This window comes from Meriones unguiculatus, chromosome 5 (assembly GCF_030254825.1).
Source record: "Meriones unguiculatus strain TT.TT164.6M chromosome 5, Bangor_MerUng_6.1, whole genome shotgun sequence".
In the NCBI taxonomy this organism is placed as follows: Eukaryota; Metazoa; Chordata; class Mammalia; order Rodentia; family Muridae; genus Meriones; species Meriones unguiculatus.
The window spans coordinates 43,595,054-43,605,099 of NC_083353.1; positions in this window are offsets into that span (position 1 = coordinate 43,595,054).

The following is a 10,046-nucleotide window of genomic DNA, read 5'->3' on the forward strand; positions in this document are numbered from 1 at the left end:
TTGGAAGTTCAAGCCAGTGCCATAAGACAAGAAAAATAAATGAAATTTAACAATTAAAACATAAAATGATTTAATTATCTTGAACGACTATGGGAAGTATGGTATTTTAGTAAGTTAGCTACACAAAAATCAACCTATAATAAAGTTGTGATGTATGTTTTAAAAACCTCCAGACCTATCTTGGTTGGATATTCAAATACAAGGAATAATATGGAGTCTTTCCTGAGATTATGGGTGTTCTCAGCAAGCTCCATACCAAGTGGCGGCCAATGTGGCCTCTCCAGCCCTCCTACCCCTGAGGAGACCTCCCTCTGGGAGTTTCTCACCACCCAGCTTACGTCCTCTGAGCCCTGACCCCATTGCCACAGGAACAGAAGGGACAAGAACATTCTGCCTGGCTAAGCCCAGGTGACATGCATTCCTCTGTACTTGGTGGCAGGAGACAGGCCACCTGTGCCCCAAGGTTGAAAGCAGATGGTTCTCTATGAGAAAGTCAACTGCTGTGACAGTGGAGGAAGGAAAATGAGTCCTGTGCAGAGAAAGAAAGAACTCAGTCCACCATGCAGGCATGCCTCTGGTATGGGGGTGTCTCCATTGTCTTCCCAGATCTTCATCCCACCGCACCCTCAAGCCTGTCAGATGGAGCTCCTTTGGTGGTAGAATGTCTGGTTTTTCTGAGATTGGCTCCCTTTGCTCAGCAGTTTCTTTCAGAGGAAATAATTAATGAACAGTGAATGGCTTATACAAGTCCAAACTAGACTATACCAGAATACAGTACACCAGAATAGAACAGACCAGCCCGGTTTAGACCAGCCCAGACCAACTTAGATGAATCTAGACAAGGCTAGAATTCACCAAAATTAACCAGCCAAGACTAGCTCAGACCAGACCAGACCAGGCTAGATCATATCAAAACCAAAGAAGAAACCAGCCCAAAGCAGACTAGTATACAGCAGAACAGAACCAAACTGAACCAGACCGAACAGAACAGAACAGGCTGGTTTGGACTAATCTAGACCAGGCTAAAACATTCCAGCACAGACCAGACCAGACTAGCTTAGACCAGTAAAGACCAGACCAACTGCACCAAAACAGATTAGACTAGGTTAGACCAGGATAGACCAAACTACTGTAGGCCAGACTAGACTAGCTTAGACAACACCAGAATAGCTCAAACTGGGTAAACTGAGACCAAACTAAGACTATTCCAGACTAGATTAGCCCAGTCAAACTTAGACCAGCACAGAAGTTAGACCAGAATCGACAAGACCAGACCAGCTTAAATACAGACTAAACCTAGACCAGCCCAAACCAGATGAGGCTATAATCAGGCTAGACCAGACCCCAGTTTTCCAGTCCAGGCTAGCCTTGACCAGAACAGAGCCCATTCTATTCAGCTCAAGGTCATGTGATGTGTGCTGGATCCCCAGGGACTGGCTGTGTCCTACACACAGCTCATTCCAGAGGTCAGAGCAGGTAGCTGGAGGTCACAAGTGGATGCCATCTGCAAGTCCTTTCAGTTCCCCCAGGCAATCACTGCCGCCACTACTGAACTGTCGTTCCTATTTAGACATTAGTCCCCGCTATCAATCTAGCCTCTTAGAAAGGAGGGAGTCCTGGACCTGTGAACCCAGGCCCACCCCTTGCACACAGGCCCACCTGGGTGGCAGCATCCACGGCCTGCTTCCTTTGAGCTGGGCCCCTGCTGTGCCTGATGTCTGAGAAGTGCTGGTTTCACGGAGATCCCAGCCTGGCGGAGTGTGAGCCGAGGCAGGCTTCCTGCTGAAATCAAAAGATTCAGAGGGACCTGGCGGCTAGCTTTTACCTGCTCATCATTTCAGCCCCCCTCTGGGAAGCGTCCCCTTTCCCACTGCAAAGAGAGCACCAATCCAGGTGGAATATAATGAGATACATGCTTGCACAGGGAGGTGGAGGGAGAGAACTGAGCCAGGATCCAGGATCAAACACACCAACCCAGGCTGAGGCCAAGGTGACCAGGGCTCCCTACCCACTGCCCCATGTGGTCCATCTCTTGGGGACATAGTGGCCTCCTCAAAGGCATGGGCTGGAGGGCAGGGTTCCCACAGGTGTCTCCCAGGCTCTCCAAGGGCAGGGGTAAAAGGCGCATCATGCATCATTAGGTAACACGGCTCACACCAGCACGCACATTCTCTGCAGAAGGCTCTGTCCATTTTTACTTCACAACAGCCTCTGCCCGCCCAAGCTCCCAGATCAGGAATGAGACCCCCGCCCCAGCTGTGGATGGTGCGCTTGTGTGCCCAGAGACTTCTCGGTGGAAGTAGAGCCCTGCTGGCCCTTACGATGGACACTGTCCACACTTGCAGCTTTGCCTCCGTAGTTGGAGAGCAATGGTGTGTTTGTCTCGTTATCCTGCAACCCCCATGAAAACAAGAATCTCAATCCAGGGGCTGGAGAGGCGGTTCAGCGGTTAAGAGCAATGGCTGCTCTCGTGGAGGACCCTGGTTTGATTTGCAGCACCTACTTGGCAGCCTACAAGCTATTTGTAACTCCACTTCCAGGGGATCTAACACATTCTTCTGGCCTCCAAGGGCACACGATGCACAGACATACATACAGGCAGGCAAATACTCATATACATTTTGAAACATTTTTGTTTAAAAAAAAAAAAAAGAATCTCTTTCCATCCTCTGAGCAGGCAGGAGGATGTAGCGACTGCCATCGTCAGCAGCCAGATGGGAGGCAAGCTGACACTAACCCTCAGTGGTGTTGCCCAAGGCCCCCAGACTGAGTCTACTCGGAGATGACCTCATTCTGTCTTCTCCTGTTGAGACTTAGTTGGCAGGGCAACAGTGTAAGGGGTGGAGCCTCATGGAAGGTGCTGAGGACAAGGGGTTTCCACCACCAAGGAGGACGGGGCTCTGGCTTTATCACAGCTGTCTCTTGTGAGCTGTGTTTGTCCTGAGCTGCTTCAGCCACATTAAAGTGTGGGACGAGGCAGAAGCAGCCCCCAGCCTTGAACTTGCCAGCTTCGGAACTGAGAGAAACTCGTTTCTTTTCCCTAAACATAAGTCATCCTACACCAGCAGAGAGAACACACAGCCCTTCATGGAGTCTCCACTCATACATTAATACCTACGCCTGTACTGTCCAAGGGGCAGGTCGTGAGAGACGCCAGGACATTAAATATGCTGGCTGTTACATGTGTGTGCTCGTGTGTGTGTGTCTGTGTGTATGTGCACTCGTGTGCGTGTGCATGTGCGTGTGTGTGCCGGTATGTGCAGGTGGACGTGTGAAGAGGTCAAAAGTCAGCCTTGGGTGTTGTTCCCCGGATGCCATCTACCTTGCCTGGTCAGACCGGGTCTCTTGCTGGGTTTGGAGCTCTCCAAGACCAGCCCTGAGATTACAAGCAAATGCTACCATTTCCAGCTATTTTTTTAAGACATGGGTCCTGGGGATTGAACTCATATCCCTGTGCTTCCAAGCCACCTCCCCAGTCCTTTGTTTTGCTTTGCTATTTGAGACAGGTGCTCATTGTTAGGACCAATTAATGAATGATGATCAGGCGTACAACAGATTTTATATGAAAGAGGTTTATTAGATGGAGATGAAGAGAGAGGGAGAGCAGGAGAGAGGGAGACATGATGCGGGGAAAGAGAGGGGGAAAGAGAGAGAGGGTGCCCAGACAGAGAACGGGGAGAGGGCAAGAAGGCAAGAAACAGGAGGGGGACCACGTGCCGGGTTGCCCCCTTTAAAGAACAAGGTAACCACGCCCTCCAGGTGTGGCCACCTGGCCAGCGACACATGATGACATCATAGGTTGCTAGGCAACCCAGAAGCAGGTGGCTGAATACTTACATTCCTCCCTTTTACTATCTTTAAAAACTAAGGAACTTGGGCTGCTTCTCATGGAAGGAAATTACGCTCCTTATTATAGCCCAGGCTAGCTTCAAACTCCCCGAGGCCGGGATTACAGGTGCGCTACCACACCAGCGTGGATGCCACATTTTTAAATGGTGATTTTTTTTTTCTTTAAGATTCACCTTATTTTTATTCGTGTGTGTGCATGAACACTTGTATGTGGGTACCTAAAGATGCCAGAAGAGGCACCAGATCCCCTATAACTAGAGTCTAGTTGGTTGTGAGCCACCATGTGGGTGCTGGGAACCAACTTCAGGCCCTCCACAAGAGCAGCAAGCCCCTTAACGACTGAGCCTTCTCTACAGCTACGTTGTCACGTTTTTGTTTTTGTGAAGATGCAGGTGGAATTAATTTTCACGGTTTATTAATATGTATAAACTATTTCCCTTTTCTATGAACTGACATGAGATAACAAAGGCTGCTATACAGTCTCTGCTATTCCTTTTGTCCTGAGCCCCCTTGGGGGCTCTCGGTGCTGCCAGGACCCAGAGTTCCACTTTTCAGGAGAGCGTCATCATTGAACCACACCAGCCCCTCCCCCTCTGCTGCCCTTCTGGGATTCTGGGCCTTTGATGAGCTGCTTCCTGTTTCTGGAGATTACCTCCCTCCCTCCCTACAGGTGCATATATTTGCATACAATTGAGCCAGGAATACCTGGGTTTAAGGCACTACAGCCTGCGACAGAGCTGCTCCTCTTAAAGGGGAAATGTAGGTTTCTTCCTTCTGAGGGTTTGAAACTATGGTGATGCTGTTTTCTGGTCAAAGGTGACTTCTTTGAGGACAGGAGCATATTAGAAGCAGGAGACAGCATCCCTCCTGGCCTGTTGTTTCTAAGCTGCCTTGTAAAGAAAGGATAGAGGGAGGGACCAGAAGACTGCAGTCTGAGCTTTGCTTGATAAACGCTGAAGCCCCTAGAAGCCACAAGACACTGGGAGCATGCTGGCAAAGCCAACTGAGGTGACCAGGACAGGGCCAGGAATTTAGTTCTAGAATGCACAGCATGGCAAATAAATAGGCCTAGAGACCTGAGAGTCAGGGGAAGGGGCAAGGGGAACATTTAGGAATAGAGGGAGGATTGCAGACCCAGACTTTGATCCCAGACTCCTCCTTCTAAGCTTGTAACACTGCTAGCTTTGGGTTGTCTGAGGTCTAGAGTGTGCAGAGCCCCAGGGAGGTTGTATTCCCTGGTCCTTCACGGGCCATCCATCGGAAGGAGAGTAGAGCAGGAGTTAGGCACCAGAGGCTAGGAAGGCTGGACTCCATCTTGCCCTCCTGGGTGAATCGGGCTATGGTCACACTGTCATGCTGGGACTGGGTCCAGGCCACAGCACACATTATTCAGGAGTGGAAACCTGTCCTGGTGTGTCTCAGTGTTGGGATACAGAGGTGCCTGGATGGGCTCCAACCTCCCTCTCGCTTGCCCCCAACTGTGTTTCCCTAACAAAAATGCTAAGCAGCAGAGAGCACACGGAGTTCAGTAGCATTGACAGCTGGGAAAATGCAAATCAAAACCTCGCTGAATGGGCACAGCACAAGCTTGTCATTACAGCATTGTGGAGCAGAAGAATTTCCAGTTCACGACCCACCTGGGCTACAGAGGAAGTTCAAGGCTAGCCTGGGCAATTGAGTGAGACTTTGTGTCTTAGTCAGGGTTTCTATTGCTAAGATGACACACTAGGACCAAAAGTCAAGTTGGGGAGGAAAGGGTTTATTTGGCTTATACTACCACTGTTCACCTCCAAAGGAAGTCAGGACAGGAACTCAAACAGGGCAGAATCCTGGAGGCAGGAACTGATGCAGAGGCCATGGAGGGATGCTGCCTACTGGCTTGCTTCCCCTGCTTTCTTACAGAGCCCAGGACCAACAGCCCAGGGATGGCACCACCCACAATAGGCTGGGCCCTCCCCCATTGATCACTAATTGAGAATATGCCTTACATCTGGATCGCAAGGAGGCATTTCTGCAGCCGAGGCTCCTTCCTCTCTGATGACTCTACTTTGTGTCAAGTTGACAGGCAAAGCCAGCCAGTAAACCTTATCTCACAGTTGAAATGCAAAATATAGGGAGATGGTTGATTAGGAAAAGTGCTATGGAAGCGTGAAGACCTGAGTCCACATCCACAGTACCCATAGGAGAAACCAGGCCGAGTGTCACACATTTATAATCCCAGCAATGGGGGAGGTGGAGACAGGGAGGGTCCCTGGGGCTTGTCTGCTAGCCAGTCTAGCTGACTGGCGATTCTCCAAGTTCAGTCTCAAAAAATGGAGTAAAAAGTGACCGACGATGTACACATACACAGTAAATAAATACATAGTAAAAAGAGGCCTGGGACTGCAGCTTAGTGGGTGAACACTTGCCCTGCATCCAGGAGACTCTGGGTTCTGTCCCCAACGCCATAAAACCAAGAACCTCACTGAACTTTCACCTCACACCCATTAGAATGCTCACCATAAAGAGAGAAAACCCGCAGGACTGACACAAGGGTAAGCCCAGTGAGACCAAAGCATACCGGGAATATATGCAACCTTATATCGGACGGAATTCTATACTTGCTAGAAGACGGATGAGTCCTGAGGTCACCGCGCTGCGGGAAATGCCAGCCACAGAAGACAAGCCCTGTGTGAGTCCCTCACAGGAGAAGCCAGACTCGAAAGTTGTAAGTGGAACAAGTGGACCGGGCTTCGGGGGCCAGGGAGGTGGGAACAAGGGGTGTTTAACGGGCCAATGAGGAGTTGCAGAGCCAGCAGCCCTGATGACACAGCCGAACCGCAAGCTCGGCAGTGGCAAAGGTGATACTGTGCTCTGTATATTTAACCACAATTAGAAATTTTAGAAATAATAATTAGATAGAATGTTCGCAATAAGATATGACCTCTTAATAAATAATGAAATGTATAAAAAAAATCAAAACAATATTCAGTGGGGAAAAAGTGCTCCTCCTGCCCTGCAGGCCAGAGAAGGCAAGTTGTTCTGTGCCATCCGTGACCTGCCATGACCATCCGTGACCTACACTGTCCCTGAGCTGGCACAGAGGCACCAGCTAAAGGGTGTTGACACAGGCGTGAGGGGAGGGATGAGCAGCTGGGGGTGCCGGAAGGTCACACAGGGTGGCCAGGCACCTGGAGGGAGGGTCCTCTGCTCCACCCAGTGCTGGGCCTGCTCTGTCCTTATGGAAAGCTGCACTAAGTGTCCCACTGTACAGCCAGGGAGCCAGAGCAGGAAGTCGGGTGAGCTGGCCACGGCCATCCTCGGGTGCAGTCACAGCCAAGGTGCATTGCTCTCCACTGCCATTTAGGGAAGTCCCAGGAATGGAGACTCAAGCTTCCAACAAAGCACTCAAGGGGCTCCCCCTGCACCGGCTTCAGCATCGTCCCAGGCCCAGGTCAGGGCTGCAGAGGGTACAGGGCCCCCGTGGGATGTCTAGATAGGAAGTGAGTGCTCCCCAGGGGGTCTGGAAAGACTGACTTGCTCTGCTCCGGTACACACTGGCTATGAGAATGGCCCAGCAGGTGCTCTGCAGCAGGAGCCACACATGAAGTGGGCTGGACATGGGTGTTGCCAGCGCTCAGTCAGCTTACTAGGGAGGCAGACCGCTGAGCCTCAGCACAGCTCTTCATCTTTCATTAAAGCATGCTGGGACCCAGGGTGCAGCTGGGGAGGGGTCAGTGTGGCTTTAGGCCAGGCTGCAATTTCATCTTCCTCTCTTGGCCCTTCCCAGTTCGCCAAAACCAGGCTAGAGCTGCAGAGCAGTGGCAATAGGCACCATCTCTGCCACAGAATTGGGCAGGAGCAGGAGGAGGCAGCGCCCAGGTGCACTGATGTCTCAGGCCTAGGGGCAGCCGAAGACCTGGGTTCAGCTAGGCAGCTTGGCCATTTCCAAGGATGAAAGGCCAGACTTCATTCATCCTTCAGAAACAGGTTCTTCTGCTGTCCATTCCAGGCAGAGCTAGAGTCCAGCAAGGGCTCACCTGGGCTTCAGCCTTGGTAGCTTTGGTTGAGGAGGTTTAGGAGGTGACCGTTCCAGGGGAGGATGGGCAGGGCTGGGGGTACATGCTCATGAAATTAAGAGAGTGGAGTTCCTTGGCCTCATCCCAGGACAGCAGGCAGGCAGGTGCTAGGGTGTCTCTCAGGCCACTGATTCAGTATGACATCGGTAGCCTTCACTCTGCCCGTGCCCCTAGCTGGAGGGAGCAGGCCCGTTGTGACTTAATTAACCACTGGCCTGGGTCCTGCCCTTGTTACTACATAAACTTGGCTCTGGCAGCCAGCCTCAGAAGCTATAAGGCTTGAGTCCCCATTTAGTTCTGAGAAAAGCAGCCTTCAGACACAGATGTCTAGTCCACTCATTCTACATCCTTTGTGGCCTCAGGGCCTTGGTGTGCGCTATGCTCCCGGGCAGGAACTTGGTCCCTGGTGCTCTGTGCAGAGTTTTGATGAAATGCCACTCAGAAGGAACTCTTCCTTGGCTGCCACTGCCCACGGCTCACGAGGCTAATGGTAGAACTTAGAGCTTTTAGCTGTAAACATTGAACGGGTAGTTTTGACAAGAATCTTAGAAATCACAAAGTTCAGACTGCACAGAAATCCCACTCAAACATGTATGAGTGCCAAGCCCCCCTCCCCTGAAGGGTAGGACTCTCAATTCTAGATGAGTCTCTCTCTCTGCTTCCACCTACAGAAAATAATAATAATAATAATAATGTTGCTGGTCCCAAGGGCCTTGAAGCTCAACCCAGCTGCCAGCCACCTCCATGTCAGTGCCCAATGCTGGCCAGAGCCAAAAGACCTCCTGATCTTGAACTAGGGTTCAAGGCATGAATCTGGGGTCTATGAGCCTCTACTCAGAGCCCCAGCCTGCTGAGCAACTGACCGGGCCTTCCCTAGTCTCACCTCTGGCCCAGTGGACTCTATTGTGTCCCCAGCTTCAGATAACAGGATTTCTACAGGGCAAGAGACTCAAGGCTATAGGAAGAGAGGAGACAGTGGGCTGTGAGAGGAACAGGTAAAAAGGAGCAACAGCTAGGAGGTGGGCTTGAGGATACAGGGCCTATGTGAGGTCCAGCCAGCTGGCCTAGCATCCCTGAGCCCCTGGTTCAAGCCCCATACCCCAGGGCCATGTTGTGCACTTAGCCTCCTGGAGTCAGGGGCTTTGGTGGCACCAGGCACTCAGCATGCTTCAAGGAGAGAGTGGTGCCTGTGTGGCTTACCCCTCAGCCCCCAGCACAGGGGAGGACAAGAAAGCAGGTGGACAGAAGTGAGCTTAAAAGTCAGCCATGAACTGGCAGCTCATTGCTCTTTGGGGAAGCAAACTTGTCATTTCCTGGAATGCCACCTCTCCAATCCCAGTTCTACACTGGGTACTTGACATGGTGAGGGGCAGTTTTATCAAGGACACACATCAGGGAAAAACTGAGATATATGGAGACGTTTAGCTGCCACCCATCTTCAGGGTACCTGGGTATCCTGCATATCTTCAGTCCAGAGGATACTGTCAATGGGGTTACATAGCACATATCTTTGGAAGGTGAGCTTATGGACATCTTCCTGGGGTATAATCAGTCACAGGCATCCACTCTGGTGTCAGAAGGTCATTGCCATGTGACTGATCCCCGGGTGTAGCCTTGCTGGGTCCAGGGTCTCAGCCCCTGCCAAAGAACCTTACCAGTTCCCAAGCCCACCAGCCAGGGTAGGATTGCCTGTCTTCATCCTGTCTAGGGTCCCACGCTGGGCAAAGAAATGAGAAACGCCTCCACTCCCCACTCAGGTAAGTTGTGGAGCTAAGCATTAACCTTGCTGCCTTAACAGAGCAATCTGCCTTCAGACTGCCTTCAGGTTTCCTCGGCAAACAGTGCCATCAGGAGCCACCATCCACAGCAGAGACTCTGGGAGATCCCAAAGCAAAGCCAATTTGGTGGCAGCTCCATCCTGTTCAGGCCACACCTACCACAGGACTCTTTTGGTGACAGGAAGGGGTCACATAAAGAAGCTCAGCACAGCACACCTGGGAAGATGGGAGCTGTCAACTCAGCAGGATCAGGTTAAAACCAGCTAAACACAGCCTAGTGTGGGCCCTGACGAGTGTGTCTGGCAGGTACCTGGGATGGAGTTGAGAAGACACACATAGCTGTGGCCCTGAGACCTGTGGG